This window comes from Carcharodon carcharias, chromosome 19 (assembly GCF_017639515.1).
Source record: "Carcharodon carcharias isolate sCarCar2 chromosome 19, sCarCar2.pri, whole genome shotgun sequence".
Lineage (NCBI taxonomy): Eukaryota > Metazoa > Chordata > Chondrichthyes > Lamniformes > Lamnidae > Carcharodon > Carcharodon carcharias.
The window spans coordinates 57,506,163-57,529,957 of record NC_054485.1 but is presented as its reverse complement, the minus strand read 5'-3'; the positions used below and the strand labels follow the sequence as shown (position 1 = coordinate 57,529,957).

The following is a 23,795-nucleotide window of genomic DNA, read 5'->3' as shown; positions in this document are numbered from 1 at the left end:
GCACCGTTAACACATTGGTTTACACAGATCATGTGATCTTACAACACAACATTATTCTTAAAGCTACAGTCCATGTTGATCTAAACTATGATGACACCAGGGCACTGAGGTCAACCATAGCACTCCAGCCTCAGTCTGACAGAGAACAGCTCACTCAGCCCAGACATCAGTCAGTCTCAGCTATTCCTTCCAATCTATCAGACCTGGAGTCCAGGGAATTGTCTGTACACTATCCCAACATACACTCACCTCCGTTTCTATTTAGTAAAAAATAAACTATTCAATTTAAGGTTAAAAAAACACTTCCCATTGATGTAAGCCACAAAGAGATTCCAGAGACTCCTATAGTGAAAATTCTCAGCCCCGAGCTGAAGCTCGCAACTCTGTGATGTTGAGGGTTGTGAGTCTGGTTTATGGTTAACCACTGAGCCTTGTGGAGAGCGTGACAGAGCTTTTGGCTTCTAGCACAAGGAAGCTCTTTAAGGAGTAAGCCTTTTGAGAGCAGGCAAAGGACTTTGAGACAAACTTGAAGTGAAACACTGAGGAGCCAATCTCTGCAGACAGATCAACACAAAATGATTTGGCAGCTTGTGTTGTTTGCTTTGGCTCCTACTGTTGGCAGCTTTTGATCAGCCCAAAATCAAATACGGAATAGGATAGGGACAGGACGAGGGAGAGGGATGAGGGAAGGGAGGGGATGAAGGGGGGTGGAGGAGGTGAGGGCTGAGGAAAGTGCAGAGGCGGATGAGGGAGAGTGAGGACAGGCAATGAGGGAGGGGACAGACGACGCAGGATGAGGAAGGGATTTGGGATGGGTAGGGCATGTAGGATGAGGGATCGGAAAGGACGAGGGATGAGGTATCAGAGGGGATGAGGAATGAGGGATCGGAGGGGATGAGGGATACTCACTTTGCTGCTACTAAAAAATGAAATTAAAACTTTAATTATGAATTATGGATTCCACTTCATGGAACAGTACAAGGCACAAAGGGAGCTCTGTTTTAAAAGTTAACCCTTTGCTGACTGGTTTACCATAAAGAAATTTTCATTTATTCCATCCAAAAGCTGGACTGTGGGGTTTAAATCAGACGAACCAGCTGCTCATCACTTCCCACTCCCCTCCCAGTCTCAACTCCTGAGGTACTCTGAGGGGCTGGGAGGGTGTTGGCACCACTCAGTCTGTCATCATGACGACCAATTCTTCAGGGATACCACATGAAGAGTGAAGTTTTCCAAACCTGCATTGATGGTGAGGACACAGACATTTACACCGCATTGTACAGCCAATTACTTGCCAACATTGGATGGTGATGGCCAGGATTCTTTGACAATATCTGGTAACTAGCTTCAAACTTCACTCCACAAATCAATGGGCTGGACATTCGGTTAGTGCCCAGTTTTTTTGAGACTTTGGTGGCAGTTTGTGTCCAAAATGGTGCCTGCAACATTTTTTTTTCATTCATTGGATGTGGGCATTACTGGCTGGGCCAACGTTTATTGTCCATCCCTGGTTGCCCTTGAGAAGTTGATTGTGAGCTGCCTTCTTGAACTGCTGCACTCCATGTGGTGTGGGTACACCCACAGTGCTGTTAGGGAGGGAGTTCCAGGATCTTGACCCAGCGAAAGAAGTTCCAGTAAAGGATCGGCGATATATTTCCAAGTCAGGAACGTGAGTGGCTTGTAGGGTAACTTCCAGGTGGTAGTGTTCCCATGTATCCGCTGCCCTTCTTCTAGATAGTAGCGGTCATGGATTTGGAAGGAGCTGTCTAATGAGCCTTGGTGAGTTCCTGCAGTGCATCTTGTAGGTCAGGCTTGTCCAACATACAGCCTGCAGGCTGGAAGCCCCTCTATGTGGCACCCAGCCAGTTTTCAAAATTCCAGTCAAACAGGTGAGTTTCAATGGAAGATTCCGCATGGAGCTGCTCCTCCAATCAGAGACTGCTTCTCTCTCGCCTTCAGCAGCAAATGAGGGAAAGAAGCAGTCTCAGATTGGAGGAGCAGTGAACACCAGCGTTGGTGAATGTGCTGAGGGCTGCCAGGCCGAGGGGGGTGCTGGAGCTTGGGGAACCAAGTATGTTGGACCCCTGGAGGGCGAGGGCTTGGCAGCTCGGGAAGGCGGTGTTGTATCAGGTCCAGGGAGGAGATGGTGCTGTGGGTGAGCGAGAGAAAGAGAGTGAGGGCGGGAGAGCGTGTGTGTGTGGGGGAGTGAGAGTGTGCATTTGCATGTGTGAGATTGTGGGGGAGTAAGAGAGTGTGACTGTGTGAGTGTGTGGTGGGGGAGTAAGAGAGTGTGAATGAGTGAGTGTGTAGTGGGGGAGAGGGAGACTCTGAGTGTGTGGGGGGACTGCTCGTCTGTGGGACAGTTTTCCCCAGCCAGGGGAAACATTTTATCTACATCTACCCTGTTATACTCTGTAAGAATTTTGTAAGTTTGATTGAGGTTACCCCTCATTCTTCAAGACTCTAGGAAATATAGAGCCAGTGTCCTCAATCTCTCTTCATATGACAATCCCCAGATTAATATGGTCAACCTCCGTTGCACTCCCTCTTTGGCAAGTATGTCATTCCTTAGATAAGGAGACCAAAACTGTGCACAATACTGCAGGTGAAGTCCCACCAAGGCTCTATACAATTGCAGCAAGACATCTTTACTCCTGTACTCAAATCCCCTTGCGATGAAGTCCTACACACCATTCACCTTCCTAATTGTATCTGCCTGATAACTATTAGTGACTCGTGAACAAGGACACCCGGGTCCCTTTGGACACCTGCGCTTCCCAACCTCTCACCATTTGAGAAATAATCTGCTTTGTTTTTTCTGCCAAAGTGAATAACTTCACATTTATTCATGTTATATTCCACCTGCCATGTTCTAGCCTATCCAATTAGCCTGTCCAAGTCCTCTTGAAGCCTCCTTGCATCCTCCTCACAACTTGCATTCCCACCCAGTTTGGTGTCATCCACAAATAATTACGAAGCCCAAAGCCCAAAATCTCAGACTCCTGAGGTCTCCTCGTTTGAGAATGAGTTGTTAGCACCCTGCAAGTAAGGTGTCCAAAAATAGATGCTACTGAATTTCTCAGCTAATAAGACAGAGCTGGTGATGGGAAGCTGGGTTTTAGTCTCATTGGGAACCCATGAGTCGACTAGCTGTAATTAGCACTGTTTTACAGCTCAGCAGCCCCATCCTTGCTGATCCAATATCATTGGAATGGGACACTATAGTTTTCTGTCAATGTATCAATCCATCAATACAGCCAAATATCCATTGATTTTTCTACATTGATCTATCCATGTGTATTGTTGGCTATACCTCAGCATTAACACTCTCACGGAGTCAGGAGATTGTTGGTTCAATTCCCATTGCCAGAACTGAGCACATTATCAAGGCTGACACTCCAGTGTAATCCTGAGGGAGTGCTGCACCGTCAGAGCTGCCATCTTTCATTTGAGATATTAAATCAAAACGTTGTCTGCCCTCTTAGGTGGCTGTAAACAATTCCATGATGTAATTTGAAGTAGAGCAGGAGAGTTATCCTGGCCAATATTTACCTCTGAACCAATATCACTGAAACAAATTATTTCATCATTATCACATTGTTGTTTGTGGGAGCTTTGTGTATAAATTGGCTGCCACACTTCCTAGATTACAGCAGTGATAACAGGGGTTATTTTATTCTAACCTGCCCAGTGGGGAACTGAGGGATTGGAGAAAGATGTGCGGAGATCTGATCTGATTAATTCCACGCTGAGCGAGGTAAGTTACAATGACCATCACCATTTCAAAAAAACATTGTTGTTAATGAAGCATTTTGAGATTCCAGAGGTCATGAACAGTGCTCTATAAATACAAGTTCTGCCTTTTATTCTCTTCCTCATGTCTAATTTGCTAGAAGGCATAGGTGGGGAGTTTTTTTTTAAACTTCATTCATAGTGGGCTTGGCCAGCATTAATTACTTATCCCTAGTCGCCCTTGAGAAGGTGGTGGTGAGCTGCCTTCTTGAACCACTGCAGCAATCCATGTGGTGTAGGTATATCCACAGTGCTGTTAGAGAGAGAGAGTGATCCAGGATTTTGACCCAGAGCCGTGATACACGAGTTAAGGGAGGGCGGTAGAGAGTAATCAGCAAGAGGTTTCCTTGCTCATATTTGACCTGATGCTGTGTGACATCATGGAGTCCGGGTTTAATGTTGAGGGCTCCCAGCGCGACTCCCTCCCGACTATATAGTACTTTATTGCCACCTCTAGTGGGTCTGTCCTGCCAATGGGACAGGACATACCCAGGAGTGTTGATGAAGGAGGGTTGGATATTGGCTCCAAGATAAAATTCGGTGAACATGACTATGTCAAGCTGTTGTTTGCCTAGTCTGTGGGACAGTTGTCCCAATTTTGGCACAAATCTCAACATGTTAGTGAAGAGGGCTTTACAGGATTGACTGGACAGGACATCCCCTTGTTGTTTCCAATGCCTACATCAACACCAGATGGCTGATCCAGTTTTATTCTTATTTGAGCTTTTCATATCAGTTTAATGCAACTGAATGTCTTGCTAGGCCATTTCAGAGGGCAGGTAAGAGTCAATCACATTCATGTTCATCTGAAGTCACATGTAGGCCAGACCAGGCAAGAATGGCAGACTTTCTCCCTAAAAGGAAAATAGTGAATTAGATGGATTTTCACAATAATCCAGTAGTTTCATGGTGACTGTTACCTATGTAGCTTTTTTATTCCTGATTTATGTAATGGAATTTCAATTCTGTAGCTGCCTTGAACCACTGCAGTCCACGTGGTGTAGGTGCACCCATGATGCTGTTAGGGAGAGTGCCAGGATTTTGACCCACCGACAGTGAAGAAACAGTGATATATTTTCAAGTGGGATGCTGTGTGGCTTGGAGGGGAACTTAGTGGTAGTGTAAAGGGCAGAGAGGGGCAAGAGTTCCTAGAGTATGTTCAGGAGAATTTCCTACAGCAGTGTGTGTCCAGTTTAACAAGAAAGGAGGCGCTGTTAGACCTGGTCCTTGGAAGTGAGGTGGGCCAAGTAGATCAAGTGTCAGTGGGGGAACATTTAGGAGACAGTAATCATTAGATCATAAGGTTTAGGATGACAGTAGAAAAGGAAAATGTGCAATCCAGAGTAAAAATAATTAGCTGGGGAAGAGCAGACTTCAGTGGGGCAAGAACAGAGCTGGGCCAGATAGACTGAAACCAAAGGTTGGCAGGAAAACTGTAGCTGAACAATGGGCTACCCTCAAAGAAGAAATGGTTCAGACACAGTCAAAGTATATTCCCTCATGGGGAAAAGGTAGGGCAAACAAATCCAGACTTCCCTGAATGAAAAAGGAGATAGAAATTAAGATAAAGAAAGAAAAGTGTGCTTATGACAAATATCAGGTAGAAAATCGAGAACCAAGCTGGATACAAACAGTTCAGAGGGAGGTGAAGAAGCAAATGAGAGAAGTGAAGAAGGATTATGAGAAAAGCCAACAAAAAGAAGAATTCCAATGTTTTCCATAGGCACATAAATAGTAAAAGAGTGGTAAAAGGAGGAGTAGGGCCAATTAGGGACCAAAAAAGGGGATTTACACATGGAGGTAGGGGCCATAGCTGAGCTGTTAATGAATATTTGCATCTGTCTTTACCAAGGAAACACCCAGGCCATGGTGATAGGGAAGGAAACACTGTCACTAGAAGGGTTTAAAATTAATAAAGAGGAAGTGTTAGGCAAACTTAAAGTTGACACAACACCGGAACCAGATGAGATGCATCCAAGGGTATTGAAGAAAGGGAGTAGAAATTGCACGGGCACTGGCCATAATCTTTCAGTCTTCCCTAGACTCGGGGGAGGTGCCAGAAGACTGGAGAATTGCAAATATTACATCCTTGTTCAAAAAAAGTTGTAAGGATAAGCCTAGCAATTACAGACCAGTCACTTTAACTTCAATGGTGGGGAAGCTTCCAGAAGCAATTGTTTGGGCTGAAATTGATAGTCACATGGAAAAATGTGGGTTTATTATGAAGAGCAGCTGGGATTTCTTAAGGGAAAATTGTGTTTAACTAACTTACTGGAGTTTTTTGAAGAGTTAACAGAGAGGGTTGATGAGGGTAATGCTGTTGATGTGGTGTACATGGGCTTCCAAATAGCATTTGATACAATGTCACATAACAGACTTGTGAGCAAAATTATAGCTCTTGGAACAAAAGGGACAGTAGCAACGTAGGTACAAAATTGGCCGAGTATTAGCAAACAGCGAGTAATAGTTAATGGATATTTTTCAGGCTGGAGGAAGGTTTGTAGTGGAATTCCCCAAGAGTCGTTATTGGGACCCTTGCTTTTCCTGATATATAATAATGACCTAGACCTTGGTGTTCAGGGAACAATTTCAAAGTCTGCAGATGATACAGAACTTGGAAGCATTGTTATCTGTGAGGAGGAGAGTATAGAACTTCAAAAGTTTATAGACAAGCTGGTGGAGTGGACAGATAGGTGGCAGATGAAGTTTAATGCAGAGAAGCGTGAGGTGATTCATTTTGGCAGGAAGAACATGGGGAGACAATGGGTGGAACCTTCCGAGATTCACACAAAGTGCGGCAGTGGGCAGGAAAAAAGTCGATTTACCCACCAGCTGCAATGGCAGGTTTTCACACTGTTTCATCCCCTGTCTCATTAATTATTCACTCAGAGGGAGCACGTTGTATCATTGGCGGGCAGCCTCTGATTTGCCTGTCATGCTATCACCTCACCGCTTCCTCATGCCAGGTTCTATATTTAAACTGCAGCTGTGTGCATGCCTCAGTGCTTCCTGTCCAGGACTGCGGCACAGAAGACATGGTCTCGAAAGGCAAGAAAACTGCAGTTCCCACTGATTCAGTGACACGTCCTGGAATGCCTTTTGGATGCTGTGGAGGCCCACTATGATGTCCTCTACCCCTGTTCTGGCCAGAAGAGCAACAGCAACATCTTCAATCGGGCTTGTGAGGCAGTGGCAGCGGTGGTCAGTGCCAATGCTGTCCACAAGAAGTCAGCCATCCAGAGCAGATAGCGGATGAATGATCTCATCCATGCCACCTGGGTAAGTCAACCATTTCGTTGCTTAACTCACACACTCAAGCCCATCACACATTCACTGGCATCTCACTCATTACCAGTTCAAGGGACATCACCACTCATTCTCTCACACACATCCTCATCACATCGCCATCTGGCCTCACCTCCTCTGGATATCACCTCCTCATCCTTTCCATGGCTGCATTCAGCACACACACCCGCACACCTGGCATCCTTCTCATTTGGCCAGGCATGCATCTTGCTCACACTGTCTCCATCGGACTTGATGCAGGACAAGATCGTGCACGATGAAAGGGAGAAGTCCCAGACTGGCGGTGGAGTGCTGGAAATCAAGGTCCTCAATGCCTTCGAAGACCGTGTGTTAGAGCTGGCCGGAGATGATGTGGACCATCCCTGCAGCGACGGCGAGGTCGGCACCCAGCAATTTAAGTGAGGATCATACACCAGATCATCCCTCTGACAACTCAACTGTGAACCCATCGTTCTGTATACCACGGTGGCCATGCACTAATAATCTCCACTTTCTCTCATAAGCACATCTTCTGCGTGGCCCACAGGCAAGCTTGGCCCCGATTCTACCACCAACAGCACGTCAGACGAGGATCCTGGGGACAGCACCCTCGAAGACCCATCACAGCGCTCACCCACACCCTCCACCAGCGCAGCAACACACACCTTGGTGGGACCTACATATACAGCAGACCTGGGTTCAATATCTGGTGAGGGCAGCACACAATCTGTCCCACAGCAGGTGGAGACAGGGACATCCGAGGTCACCGGCATTTGGAGGACAGTTGGAGACAAAGGATCTGCTGAGTCCAAGTCAGTTGATGAGCCTCTGGACTCAGTCCTCAATCAGTTGTTGGAGCTGCAGACACTCCCAGGAACAGCAGGAAGGGTTGACAACTGCAGTCCTCAGATTGCAAGGCACGATGGAGGATTATGTCCGACTTCAGTCCAAGGTCACCACACTATCATGCCAACATTTTACTCACAATAAGAGGCTGTGGTGGAAAAATTAATCCAGGCTGGTCTCTTGGTTAAAGCTGGTTTATTTCCAAGACAACTCCTCAACACTAGTAGTTTCCACACAAAATGTTCTAGCTGTACCTTTTTATTCTATTCAGTTGGGATGATTAATGCCCATCACCTGTTTAACTATCAATTGGTTTTAACAAGATGATTGTCATATTAACATATACCCCTCTTTTCTTTTAAAAACTAAAAAAAACTTGAACACTTTTTTTAAACAGAAGGAAATAATGTCACATATTTCCACGTCTATAATTCCCGAATTTTTTTTACCACATACACACACACACACACACACACAATTATAAAACAAACACAATTTTTTTCATTGCATCATTATAAGACAGCCCTTTTCCAACACATTTAATAATTTCTTACAGCAGGCACTTCTTTTTGTAAAACAGTCTGATAGTTGGTGACTTGTGTCCACCCATTTTATCTTAGAGATCTCTTTTCTCTCTAATATCTCCTTTATGCTGGCTAGGTCTAATTGTAGCCTTTTTTCCGTGACACTTTTCGTGGAATGAATGTTGTCCCAAAGAGACCATTTATCTACATAACATTCTATGGGCAAACTTATCCCACATTGTCCCTTATATAATATTTCTGTCAATATATTGGACAAGTAAACCCCTATATCTAATGCTTCTAAGAGTAAGGCTAACGTTTCAGCAGCTAAGGTGCTTTTCACTACCCTTTTTATTTTCTTGGCCTCCCAAGCCAGTGGGCAACTTTTATCGTTCTTTCCCACCAAGAATATGATGAACCCTGCTGTGCTAAAGTACCCATCTGGAAGGTTGGCATGTGAAGCACCACTAAAAATGATCAACCTCATATCTTCTGGATCACCCAAGGCTGGAAAATTGAGCACACATCTCTCAGAATTTATTTTTTTTTTAAGTGTTTTATTTGCTCTCAGAACATGCTCAACTATAGCATGTTTCATCATGGTACTCAGCTCCAACACGTCATAACTAGCGTTAGGCCTAGTCTGAGTGCACAACCAGTTCAACTGCCCAATCAAACTTCAACTGTTCCATTTCTTCCTTGGTAGCAGGATGCTCTTTTTGTGAGGATCTACCAGGAGTTATTGGGATATGATTAACATTTTCTAGATAAGATTGTTGATTCAATGTCATTCCTAACTTGCTCTGCTTAATGTCTAAACCTATGTATTTAAAGGCCCTGGAACATCCTGACTTCCAACCTGGAATTCCTTCTTTATCTTCTCGATTACCCACTGTTCACATTCTACAGAGCCTCCCCACAGGAAATCATCAACAAGCATGATAAAGATTCCAGCTAGTTTCTCCTTATGGTACCAGTAGAACATCGCGGGGTCTGCCTTTAACTGAATGCAACCTGTTTTCAACAAGACAGACTTCACGGAAAAATACCAAACTCTTGATGCGTCATTCAAACCATAAACACACTTATTCAATCTCCATAGCTTTCTTTCTACATCCCCGGCTTCTTTGAGTGGTTTCAAAACAATTTCCCTTTGAAACTTCTCCCCCTGTAAAAACACAGCCTTTATATCAATCTATTTGCACTCCCAGGAATAGGATGCCAAAATAGATTTTAAAAAACCCTTCAAACTCACTTTCCCCACAGGAGGCAAGTCCACTCTGACATCCTGATCTTCTAGTCTCTTCAAAGCCTTGGGCTACTAACCTCAATTTGGCTTTATTTGTGTCGTCTAGGAGTACCTTTTCTGTACAGATCCATCTGTGAGATAAAGCTGGCTGTCCTCTGTCAGGTATTTCAGAATATACCCCAGATTCCTTCCAACTTTCTAACTCTTTCCGTTTGGCTTCCTTTATCAGCTTACTTTCCAATTTATTAGCAGCTACTAGAATCTCTCTGTCATAAGGACTTCTACTCCTATTGAGATTGCTAGCTTGTTCTCTAGCCCTCCTTGTTTAACTACAGCCTCTACTCACATTCCTCTCCCTTTCTGGAATGCCACTATATGATCAAAGTCCCATGCGAACAGAACTCCATTCGCAAGTCCATGATCTTTTTCTAGGGTCATGATCACCTTCTGGTCCACTGTCAGAACTTATGCTGCGCTTTCTGCATTTCCACATCTTTACCTCAGTTTGCCAATCGATAGGTCTTGTGTCCTGTTCTTCATCCTGCACATTTAGCCAATGTATTTATCAGTGGCCTTTCCTGCTCTCCCTATGATGGTGGCATCCCTCCACACACTGATCCCCTCTGACATGTATGCTACCTTTGTTCCTACTTTGGATAATTGCCCTTATGGACAAATAGCGTTGTCCTATACCTCAGTATTACTTTGTTCATAGTCAATCAAACCTGTGTCTGCCGTCGTCTGCTCCTCATAACTACCCAGTGTGTGTGTAAATGAAGTTTATGGTGCCTCCTTGCGTTCTATGTCCTGTTCAGAACCTGTAAAGGTATAGTCAGTACCAATTAACCAGGAAGAATGTATCCTAACAGTTTGATTACCGTGTTGCACAATTGCTACTTTCCCATCACTCCCTATAACCTTGCTAGGTCCTTTCCACTATTTCTGGCCTTCCCTTTCATAATATACCATGTCTCCTTGTCTAAACTGTATTCCTGATGGTCTTATGCATTGCTGTAGGGCCCGCCGAATTTTCTTCGAAACCTCAGCTTTAATGAAAGCTTTTCTGCCCTCGTGCAAAGCGTTCAGATGAGCACAAAAAGTGGAGCTAATGCTAGTCCCTTCTCGAGCAGGGGGAGCATCTGACAACACCGAAGGTAACTTTGGATTTCTTCCGTACACCAGCTGACATGGACTGTACCCCCCCCAACCATTTGCAGAGTTCTTTGCGTGCACCGCCCATGCTAGCGCCGTTTGCAGTTTACAACCTGGTTGATCAGCTAATATTTTATGTAACATGTCATCTATTATTGCATTGTTTCTTTCACAAAGACCATTACTAAATGGACTCTCAGCTGCAGCATGCATAACTATGATGTTTAAATTTTCGCACATATCCTGAAATTCCTCAATGGCGAATTCCCCACCATTATCTTTGAGGAACTTCGTTGGTGTTCCTAATCCTGTTCCTACCCATTTCTCCATGACCTTATCGACAATGGTCCTTTTGTCTTTACTATGTATCACAGTGGATAAACTAAATCTGGTTGCCATCTCTATGAAATGTAGTAAAAAAACCCCTATCCTTGTCCCAAACTTTCAAGTCCGTTGCCACTGCATCGTTAAACTCCCTGGCTAGTGGCAAGCTCACATCTTGCAATATTTAAGGCAAATTTCACACTGAGCAGTGATTTGTTCAATAAGGTCATCATTTTCCTTTATCCACCACTCCTGCATCTCGAAGCAGAGTCTTCAGTTTCTGTGGAGCTGGATGTGCAAACTGTCTATGTAATTTCCAAATGATCTTCTTTTTGTCCACTAAATTCTCATTCTCAGCAGTTAACAAAACTTCATGGACTTATTGATGAGAAATCTCTGGCTTCCTTAATGGCAAGCAGTAAATCCCTGACTGAATAAAATGTAGATCCACATTTTCCCCAAACATTATTGCTCTATCATTCTTTATATCTAGCGTCATCTGAGCCTTCTATATCGCAGATTGACTCAACAATGGCAGTATCTCGCTTGAAACCACATCAGTACTGATAAACAGATTGATCCCAGCTACCTTACAAGGGAGGACAGTTGAAGGGGATCTACCATCAAGATACTCATCACCAGATTCAAACTCTGATCAATACAATTCCATCATGGCAGTCACCATCATCATTTTCAGTTTCAGATGGATCCGTCTCGTGGGTCACTTCAAAAACTCCTTTGCTGTGGGCAGTTCATTGCATAAATGGTACTGGGAACCACACCGAAAACACCGAGTCCCTGTGCATTCTTTTGGGTTTAAACATCTACAGTCACCATCCCAGGCACAACTTTTGTCCTGAATCTCAAATTGGCTAGGGTTATGACCATTTTCAGACCTCTTATGATGAACCTCATCTTTGTATTGGAATTTTTGTCTAATATTTGGTCGACCTTGAAATTCGGTCACCATTGAATCCTCCATCCTTTGTTTTACAGAATAGTTGTTCGCATTTGCTAAAAATGTGGCAGGGAACGACTATTTCCCCAGAAATTCTTTTTAAGGCAGCAGCCACTTGATATGGAACTGAACCCCTGTTAGTACTAAAAGACTATCAACATGGGAAATGCGAGCATAGTCCAGTGATTTAAATGCCAATAACAACTCTGGAATTTCTAGTTCAAATCTCTGTGGTGTCCTGTACCATTTATCAAAATCCATGATGTATTCTTCCATGGACTGATCATCTGATTTCCTAAATCTGCCAAAGATCGTCCAAGATTCATACACTCCCAATAACTCATCCTTTTTGTAAAACTTATCCAAAGATTGTATCATACCATTTAATCCCTCTTCATGATCCAAGTCATCCATTTTCCACTCTGAAATACTTTACTCCTTATCTTACTTTTGGCTGGTAATGATTACGCCAAAGCCATACCTTGCTTCTTCCAGGTTATAGCAGTAACCCGGGTCCACATTTCAACTGCAGCCTTCCATTGCTGATCCAGGTTCAGAGTCAGAAAAAATTGGTGGATAGTCAAAACTTGCGATTTTGCACCGTGCTTCCGTCATTCCATAACGTAAATTGTTAGCAACAGTACGCTTCATCTCTCTCAGAGCACTGAGACAGAAAGCTTCATATACAGCAATCAATCAGTAAAGCTTAAAGTTCATCCTCTGCAACCATGTTACTCACAATAAGAGGTTGTGGTAGAAGAATTAATCCAGGCTGGTCTCTTGGTTAAAACTGGTTTATTTCCAAGACAATTCCGCACTGCCACTAACTTCCTAGTAGCTTCCACACAAAGTGTTCCAGCTGCACCTTTTTATTCTATTCAGTTGGGGTAATTAATGCCCATCACCTGTTTAACTAGCAATTGGTTTTAAAAAGATGATGATGCACCGAGGTCAACATTGGCAGGATGGCAGCCGCCACGGAGACCTTAATCCAGGGCATCACTCCTGCACTGCTGTGCGGGCTGAACTCCATCAATGACACCATAGTTGGCCTCCAACAGAGTGTACGGGAGAGGGGTTTGGGCCAGTTCGCTCCAGCTACCCCTTCTCTCATAGGGAGGAGGATGAGCAGCTCGACACCACGGGGCCATCCACCCAGGTGACTCTAGGCATGTCTGACCCCTCCGAATCCCCTCTTCCTGTGACCCCATCAGCTGCAGCTCCACAGACCGAGGATGGTGCCACTGCCCCACAGCAGGAGACCCAAAGCAGGCCACAGTCTTCCATGTCTCAGCTCTCCAGAGGATGCCCGGCAAGGTCATCACAGACAGGGTATAGCGGTCAGCAGGCTGCCTCCACCTCCGCAGTGGATATCAGGCTCTTTCCACTTAGATTAGGAGAAATAAACACGAGAGGACATGGCTTTAGGGTGAAAGGGGAAAGGTTTAGGGGGAACATTAGGGGGAACTTCTTCACTCAGAGAGTGGTGCGTGTGTGGAACGAGCTACCATCTGACGTGGTAAATGCGGGCTCACTCTTAAGTTTTAAGAATAAATTAGATAGATACATGGATGTGAAAGGTCTGGAGGGTTATGGACTAGGTGCAGGTCAATGAGACTAGCGGAATAATATTTCGGCACAGACTAGAAGGGCCAAATGGCCTGTGTTCTGTGCTATAGTGTTCTATAGTTCTATGGGAGCACCAAGACATAGTGGTAGGGTTAGGAAGGTTAAGAAAATATAGTTTTACAGTGTGGCATGGACGTTAATCACTTGTACATAATGTTCACTACTGTAAATAAATTCCAAACAATGCATCCTTGCCTATGGTTCCTTGTTTTGATGAGCAGTGTTCATGTCAATCTGAAGTGAAACCTTGGTTCCTGCACAAGATTAAGGCAGGTGTCCCGGTCCTGGGCCCCTCCTCTTTGCTTTGTGCAGCCTTCCCAGAACACTGATGGTGTGGCCTTCACAGTCACTGGACACATCAGTCATGCCCGCACCTCAGTGGGGCTTATCATTGCTTCCAGAATGTTCTGAGCTGGCAGCACAGGGTTCTGTCATTCTCACTGTGTTCCCAACTCCCTTTGAGATGCAGCTGCCCCCCATCTCAGCAGCATCTGTGTCCGGTGACAATGTAGTCTTGAAGTGTTTAGCTCATGAAGGATGCCATAGGATCAGGAGAAGATAAAGTTTCCCTGCTGCATCTCCATGATATGGCCCTGTTCAAAGAGCACAGACAAGCTGCCATCAGCCAGTCAGGAGTCAGACATTCAAATCAGCTACATGAGGATCTATGGTGTGTCCCCACTGAATGTCATCATCCTCCTGAATGTAGGGACTATGGGCATCCACTGCATCTCCATGACAGGAGCCTTATCACAGTGGGTACGTGTGCTGCCATCAGCCAGGCTGGAGTCAAACATTCACAGTTGCAATGTGAGGATCTATGGTGTCTCCTCACTGCGTGTTGTCATCATCCTCCATGAATCTAGCAGCTATGAGGGCCTGCTGAGCGCGCCTGCCTCGTCTGCTCAGTGTAATGGCCTCATTACCATCATCCTTGCCTTTGAGGGCCTCCTCACCCTCATCCCCGTCAATGTCTTCCTCATCGGAGGAGACATGAGGCTCCTCCATCTCTTCGGCCAGCTCCTCTCCCACTTGCAGCACCAGGCTGTGTAATGCGTAGCATGTAATGACAATGCGTGTCACCCTCTGTGAACTGTATTGCAGGGCTCCACCAGGCACTGAAGCCACATCTTCAACATCCCAATGGTTTGCTTCACCAAAGTCCGAGTTGCAGCATGAACCTTGATGTACCTTCTCATCGCTGCCATCTGAGGCTGCCTCACACACCCTGTGTGGATAGCCCTTGTCCCCAAGGAGCCAACAATGCAACCTCTGTGACCCCGGCAGACATTAGGGATCTGCTGAGAATGTAGGAGTCATGGACAATTCCTGGGAATTCCGCACAGACCTGCAGGATGCGTTCCTGGCGGTCACACACCAGCTGAACATTCAGCAAATGGAAGCCCTTGCGGTTGATGTAGTTGACTGCTTTTGCCATGAAGATCTAAGTGCCACATGACTGCAGTCGATGGCACCCTGCATCTGTGGAAAACCAGAGATCTGCGCAAATCCCATTGCTTTTGCTTCCTGGCTTTCCTGATCCAAGGCAAAATGCACAAAGTTGTGTACCTTTGTAAATAGGGCGTCCTTGACCTCATGATGCCAGTGCCGATAAAAATGGCAGCTGGTGGGAATTGCGTGGGGGGAAGAATGTGAATTTAAGGATCCCCCCACCTCCATTTTCAGCCACACGACATGCCCAGCGTCAAGATAGCAAAATCTAGCCTGGTGTTTCCGCTCCTGGGGGAGATCAAAACTAGGGGCCATAAAGATGATTGTCATGGCTAAATCTATCAAGGAATTGAGGAAAAACTTCTCTATCTAGATAGTGGTTGGAATATATATAATGGGAAACTAGGTAAAACACACAAGGATGAAAGTAATAGTTGTGCTGAGAGAGTAAAATGAAGTAGTGTGGGAGGAGGCTCTTGTGGAGTATAAAAACCAGCATGGACCAGTTGGGCTGAATGGCCTGCTGTGCTGTAAATTCTATGTTATTTTATGTAAAGTGGATAACCTCTCAGTTCCCAGCCCAGTTCAGGTGCATCACCTTCCAAAAATAGTAGCTCCTTCTGCCATAATACTGGTGTCAATGTCCCATGAATGGAACCCCTGTGGATTGATTTGACAGTCACAGTCCAGGGCGGGTGACTCACTCACCAGGATGCAACTGGTCTTTAATTCAAATCCAACCATGGTAAATTTTAATGTTAATCCAACAAATCCAAATAAAAATGGGTCATGAACTATTGAATTTTCATAAGGAGCTCATCCTATTTCAATAAAGTTCTTCTGGGAAGGGGACCTGTCACCATTTCTGGAGCTAGACTGCCTGTAACTCCAGGCCACTCTTCCAGAGGGACTTTCCTTAATCATCTGGCTACAGGGAATATTGGGATGGGACAAAGTGTTACCCTGCAAAAGGCCCCAATGTAGCAGTGATTACTTACAAAGTACTTAATTGGTTGTAAAGTGCTGGGGGTCATTTTGGGTCATGAAATATGCTATAAAAATGCTAATCCTTCCTGCCTTTGCATGAAAAGAGAATTGGACAGTTTTTCACAGAATCGCAGAACTGTTATGGTGCAGCAGGAGGCCATTTGGCCCATCATGTCTGCAGGTGCTTCCTGAGTGTTTTAACTCAGTGCCATTCTCCTGCCTTTTCCCCATAACCCTGCATATTGTTTCTATTTAAATAATCATCCAATGCCCTCTTGAATGCCTCGGTTGAACCTGCCTCCACCACACTTCCAGGCAGCACATTCTAAACCCTAACTACTCGCTGTATGAAAAAGTTTTATCTCACCTCACATTTGGTTCTTTTGCAAAACACTTTAAAACTGTGCCCTCTGTGTCTCAGTCTGTTTATGAGCGGAAAAAGCTTCTCCCCATCTACTCTGTCCAGACCCCTCATGATTTTGGAACAGCTCCATCAAATCTCCTCTTAACCTTCTTCTCTCCCACGGAAACAATGCCATCTTTTCCAATCTATCCTCATAACTGAAGTGTCTCATTCCTGGAACCATTCTCATAAACCTCTGCTGCACTCTCTCCAATGTGTTCACACCTTTCCTATAATGTCGTGCCCAGAGCTGTACACAACACTCCAGCTGAGGTCTAACCAGTGTCCTATATAAGTTCATCATAACCTTCCTGCTCTTGCTCTCTCTGCCCCTATTAATGAAGCCTAGAATACTGTGTGCTTTAGAAACAGCCCTCTCTACCTTCCTGCAACCTTTAATGACTTATGTACATATACACCTAGGTCCCTCTGCTCCTGGACACCCTTTCAAATATATCTTTTATTTTATATTGTCTCTCCATGTTCTTTGCACCAAAGTATACCACCTCACACTTCTCCACATTGAACTTCATCTGCCACCATCTGCCCACTCCACCAATGTGTCAATGTCCTTTAGAAATTCTATACTGTCCTCCTCACAGTTTACAATTCCCCCAAGTTTTGTTTTCCGCAAACTTTGAAATCGTCCCCTGCACCCCAAGATCTTGATCATGAATATATATCAGGAAAAGCAAGGGTCCCAATACTGACCCCTGGGGAACTACACTACAAACCTTCTTCCAGCCTGAAAAATACCCATTCACCGTTACTCTGTTTCCTATCCCTCGGCAAATTTTGTATCCATGTTGCTCCAGTCCCTTTTATTTCATGACGTATAACTTTCCTCAAGTCTGTTGTGTGGCACTGTATTGTATGCCTTTTGGAAGTCCATATATACCACATCAATGACCTTGCCCTCGTCAACCATCTCTGTCACCTCTTTAAAAAACTCCAACAAGTTAGGTAGATACTGTTTTCCTTTAACAAATCCATGTGACTATTAATTCTATCCTGAATAACTGTTTCTGGAAGTTTCCCCACCACTGAAGTTAATCTGACTGTTCTGTAATTGCAGGGCAGATCTTTACAACCTTTTCTGAAAAAGGGCATAATATTTGCAATTCTCCAGTCCTCTGGCACCTCCCCTGAATCCAGGGAACATTGAAAGATTATTGCCAGTGCCTGTGTAATTTCCACTCTTATTTCCTTCAATATTCTTGGATGCATCTCAGCCGGTCCCGGTGCGTTATCAACTTTAAATACTGACAGCTTATCCAATACCTCCCCCTTATCAATTTTAAACCCCTCTAGTGACTGAGTTTCTTCTTCTGTCACCATGGCCTGGGCAGCATCTGCATCGTAGGTAAAGACAAATGCAAAGTACTCTTTTAACACCTCAGCCATGCCTCTTGCCTCTATGCGTAAATCCCCTTTTTGGTCCCTAATCGGCCCTATTCCTCCTTTTACCGCCCTTTTAATATTGATTTGCTTATGGAATACTTCGGGATTTCCTTTTATGTCAGCGGCCAGTCTTTTTTCATAATCCCTCTTTGCTTCTCGTATTTGCTTTTACACATCCCTTCTGTATTCGGCTTGGTTTTCAATTGTATTTGCTCCCTGACAGCTGTCGTAAGCACAATTTTTCTTCTTTAACTTAATTTCTAACTCCTTTGTCATCCAGGGAGCTCTGGATTTGTTTGTCCTACCCTTCCCTTTTCAGGGAACATACCTTGACTGTGCCCAAACCATCTCCTCTTTGAAGATAGCCCATTGTTCAGCTACTGTTTTTCCTGCCAACCTTTGGTTCCAGTCCATCCAGCCCAGCTCCATTCTTTGAAGTCTCCCCATTGAAGTCCGTTCCCCACCAATTGATTATTTTTACTCTGGATTGACCAATGTCATTTTCCACTGTCATCCTAAACCTTATGATACAATGATCACTGTCCCCTAAATGCTCCCCCACTGTCACTTGACCTACTTGGCCCACCTCATTCCCAATAACCAGGTCTAGCATTGCCTCCTTTCTTGTTGGACTGGACACATTCTGCTGTAGGAAATTCTCCTGAACACAATCTAGGAACGCTTATCCCTCACTGCCCCTTGCACTACCACAATGCCAGTCTATATACAGGTAATTAAGTCCCCCAGGGCAATCTGTGCCTGTAACTCCCCAGTTTTATTAACCATACTCTGTGCATTCGCATACACACAACGTAACCCTGATTTAGACTTCATTACTTGCTCCCTTACTCTGACTCCATCTATAACTTTTAATATTCTCTATTTCAGTGCTATCTGCCTCTCCCAGCATTCTATGCACCCTGGTATTACTTTCTAATATTCTCTCCTGGTTCCCATATCCTGCTGAGTTAATGTAAACCCTCCCCAACAGCACTAGCCAAACACTCCTGCAAGGAACTCAGTCCCAGCTCTGTTCAGGTGCAACCCGTCTGGCTTGTACAGGTGCCATCTCCCCCAGAGCCAATCCCAGTGTCCCAGAAATTTAAAGCCCTCCCGCCCAGCCACACATCCATCTGTCTTATCCTCCTATTTCTGTACTCACTTGCACATGGCACTGGGAGTAATCCAGAGATTACTACTTTAGAAGTCCCGCTTGCTAATTTTCTACCTAGCTCCCTAAACTCCAATTGCAGGACCACATCCCCCTTCCTACCTATGTCGTTAGTACCAATGTAGACCATGACCTCTGGCTGTTCACCCTCTCCCACAAGAATGTCCTACAGCCATTCTGTGACATCCCTGACCCTAGCACCAGGGAGGCAAAAAACCATCCTGGAGTCATGTTCATGGTCGCAGAAACACCTGTTTGTTCCTCTAACTAAAGAATCCCCTATCAGCACTGCCCTTCCGCTCTTCTGCCTCCCATCCTGCACAGCTGGGCCACCCGTCGTGCCATGGGCTTGGTTCTTGCTGCACTCCTCCAAGGGTCCATCGCCCTCACCGATACCCAGAATGGAAAACTGGTTGGTGAGTGGGACTCTGGGGCCTCCTGCACTACCTGCCTGTTTCTCTTGAACTGCCTGGCGGTCACCCATTCCCTAACTGACTGCTTGCCCCTAACTTGCGGTGTGACCACCTTTCTGAATGTGCTATCCACATAGTTCTCTGCCTCATGGATGCACCTCAGTGACTCCAGCCGCTGCTCAAGCTCTGAAACGCGGAGCTCAAGCTTGTGCAGCCAGTGACACTTCCTGCACATGGACTTGTCTGGGTGACGAGAAGTGTCCACAACACTCCACGTGCCACAGGATGGGCATTCTGCTTGGTGAGCTGTCCTGCCATGCCTTAACCTTAAACTTTTAAATCACTTTATTTACTTTCACTTTAGTTACTTTTACTTAGTTTAACATACTTTAACCTTACTCTTGTCCTAGTAACAATAAACTAAAGATCAGTAGAAAGTAGAAATTCTTCGCCCTTACTCACAAATCAGCACCCTCTCCTGTGCCTGTAAATTCTTACTTTCCCTGCGCTAGTTTAGAAATTTATGTTTTTCAGAATTACTGGGGTTAAAACATAGTTCCTAACAGCAGCTGCTCAAGAACCAACCAACTCATGACTTTCCTGTGATGTCACTCTCACACTATTTTCAAATCCACCGAGCAACTCAGGGTCACCCCCATGCAGGTCTGACTCCTCTCACCCCCGGAATGTAAGTCTGTTTTCAATCTCCTGACTGCCTCTCCTCTCGTGCTATTTTCACTCCCGACTGCCTCTCCTCTCGCGTTGTTTTCAATCTCCCGACTGCCTCTCCTCTTGCGCCGTTTCTCACTCCCGAATGCCTCTCCTCTCGTGCTGTTTACAATCTCCTGACTGCCTCTCCACCCGTGCTGTTTCTCACTCCTGACTGCCTCTCCTCTCGCACTGTTTTCAGTCTCTTTACTCCCTCTCCTCTCGTGCTGTTTTCAATCTCCCGACTGCCTCTCCTCTCGTGCTGTTTACAATCTCCTGACTGCCTCTCCACCCGTGCTGTTTCTCACTCCTGACTGCCTCTCCTCTCGCACTGTTTTCAGTCTCTTTACTCCCTCTCCTCTCGTGCTGTTTTCAATCTCCCGACTGCCTCTCCTCTCGTGCTGTTTTCAATCTCCCGACTGCCTCTCCTCTCGCACTGTTTTCAATCTGCCGACTGCCTCTCCTCTCGCACTGTTTTCAATCTCCCGACTGCCTCTCCTCTCGCACTGTTTTCAATCTCCCGATTGCCTCTCCTCTTGCGCTGTTTTCAATCTCCCGATTGCCTCTCCTCTCGCGCTGTTTTCAATCTCCCGACTGCCTCTCCTCTCGTGCTGTTTTCAATCTCCCAACTGCCTCTCCACTTGTGCTGTTTTCAATCTCCCGACTGAATCTCCTCTCGCGCTGTTTTCAATCTCCCAACTGCCTCTCCACTTGTGCTGTTTTCAATCTCCCGATTGCCTCTCCTCTCGCGCTGTTTTCAATCTCCCGATTGCCTCTCCTCTCGCGCTGTTTTCAATCTCCCGACTGCCTCTCCTCTCGTGCTGTTTTCAATCTCCCAACTGCCTCTCCACTTGTGATGTTTTCAATCTCCCGACTGAATCTCCTCTCGCGCTGTTTTCAATCTCCCCACTGCCTCTCCACTTGTGCTGTTTTCAATCTCCCGACTGAATCTCCTCTCGCACTGTTTTCAATCTCCCTACTGTCTCTCCACTCGCACTGTTTTCAATCTGCCTCTTTTTCCTTTGGGGGCCTGTGTTCAGTCCCATATAACATTCACTTTCCACAGGCACAGACCCAGGAGGATCTCCTCTTTAGTACCTTCCAACATGGTCTCACCAATTCACTGTGAACCAATCAGTTGTAAAAACAACCATCGTCAAGACAACTATGGACGAGCAATAAATGCTACAACCCACATCCCAGGAAAAAATAGTGTGTTATTCCTATTCTGCTGCAATCTACTCTTTTGGAAATGCAAGTTCTTGGCACAATTGGTTCTTGCGCTATGAGTCCTGAATATTCCTGTGGGTTTCTCCAACTAAAGACTCTATTAGTTATTTCCTTATGTCCAAGTACTAATAAACTGCCTTTTGCAACAGATGGTTTCCATTTGCTTCCATTACCTCAGCCGTTAAAGTAATTTACAACACTGCTTCAGCTCACACTAAGGTTGAGGCACCGAACACACTGCAGAGTCAGGCCAGGCTGGCTTTAAAGGTGAAAGAGCCCAAAAACACACAGCAAGGAGGAGATAAAACCCCTTTTATAGGATGTCCGAGAGTCTGGATGAAAGTCTCCCTTTGCTGAGTCAGAGGATCGTGTCCCAACCCAGAGACTTAATGCAGGATGACGATCGAATGTAGTAGTGAGGGAGCGTTGCACTGTCAGAGGTGCTATCTTTATGATGAGACATTAAACTGCGGACCTTGCTTTGTACAAACTCTTTGCTGCATTTCCAACATTACAATGATGACTACACTTCAAAGATACACCTCATTGGCTGAAAGCTGTTTGGGATGTCCTAAGTTTATGAAAGGCGCTATATAAATGCAAGTTCTTTCTTTTCCCCTGGACTCTGCTGTAAGCAAACCCTGGAGAAACATTTCATTGATTAAGTAGAAAATATTTTAATGGATGGGCCTTATTAACAAAGCACTTTCTGATTTCCCAACCAAAATGCCAAGGTTAGTGACTGCTGGGGACATAAAGATCAGACAGCAGAAGAGCACCACTGGGAACCCAGGGGAATCTGGGGAGAGGAAGCCTGGGGCAGGATAATTTGAAGATTTCCTTGTGGGGCCTGTGAGAGAACTCTTGCCTTTCCTAAGCCTGTCTAGAGGATGGAAGAACTCCCAGTCCCAACAGGAATTTTAATGTCAGATTGTATGTTGCGATCTCCATGTAGACCGATAACTATTTAAAAAGAGATTCAAACTTACAATTATAATCTGAAAAAATGACAAGGCAAGATTCCATGTTGTAAAACTTTTACCATAACAAATGATCAAAAATACTTCTGATAAACACCATTTTCTTTTTGTAGGCAACTTACGCTTTAAACTACCAAGAGAAAACATTGCATTTTTATACTTATCACACGGCACACTTTCCACAGAATTACATTCCTCTTAGCAAACAGACCACAATTACTCCCAACTTCCAATGGGTTCTTGTATCCCCGCTTTGCCAAGTAGTAACTTCGAGTGACCATCTCCAGGTCCTTCCTTAGTTTTTGCACAAGTTCTTAAACTTACCACCAGCAGAAAAGCTGGTGATTCTTCTGCCCCCAGCCATGTCAAGGCTAATCTCCTGCAATCTTTAAATGGCTGCAGAATGTACCTCTTCAAAGAAACTCCATGCCCTTCTGCATCTGGCTGTGGTTGTTCACAAAGCCAGGCAGCCTTTTCACTTTGCTGACCACACAGATCTTCACTCTGTCTGTGATACTGATTAATTTATAGGGAAGCCTGTAATTTGATCTCAAAAATAGATTCCTCTGCCCTCTTACCCATGGAAATGTCAAACACATTAACCTTGCTTTCAGGTAGATCTGGTAATTAGCTATCCTTGACCCGAACTTTCTTCCATCTTAGAAGTAAATGGACAGTTTGCAGCACAACTGTTTACAACCCGATAATAACAACACCTTTCTGGGCCTTTGGGAGACTCAGACCCTACTCATGGTAAACTCAGAGTCTGCTGCCATTATCTCCAAACACAATGCACTTCCTTCTCAGTAAAACAATCAAAGCCTTCCTTTGATCTTTGTTCTGGGAAGAGTGTCCTGCGGTCAGCATCATGGTGAAGCAGTCTGGGAAGAGTGTCCTGCAGTCAGCATCATGGTGAAGCAGTCTGGGAAGAGTGTCCCGCAGTCAGCATCATGGTGAAGCAGTCTGGGAAGAGTGACCTGCAGTCAGCATCATGGCGAAGCAGTCTGGGAAGAGTGTCCTGCAGTCAGCATCGCGGTGAAACAGTCTGGGAAGAGTGTCCTGTAGTCAGTTCTTGTTGAAAGCATCAAGAGTCACATCACAAGACAGCACGAGAGCGACAGAGAGATCAGAACCAGCACGAGTGCGAGGAAGCTTCAAAAAGTGACATCAGCACAAAATTGAGAGCTGATTAGTAAGTAGTAGGTAAGTGTTTTTCTCCAGTTTAAAAAAGGTTAAGCTAAGGAAAGGTAACGGTTCTACTTTTTATTTAAAGTACATAAATAATTTAACA

At 45.0% G+C, this 23,795-nt stretch overlaps 1 protein-coding gene across 4 annotated transcripts in view; it reads right to left on the bottom strand.

Annotated features, from left to right (window-relative positions):
* The window catches only part of col16a1 (collagen, type XVI, alpha 1), a 512,937-nt gene that overhangs the window by 456,250 nt on the left and 32,892 nt on the right, over window positions 1–23,795 (bottom strand). The window contains exon 1 of one of the 4 annotated variants that reach the window (XM_041212841.1): window positions 308–386. The exons of the other annotated variants lie outside the window; for them this stretch is intronic. The gene's annotated coding sequence lies outside the window, so the exon portion shown is untranslated. Of the gene's footprint in view, window positions 1–307; window positions 387–23,795 lie in introns of those variants that run through there. 4 annotated transcript variants of the gene reach the window in all.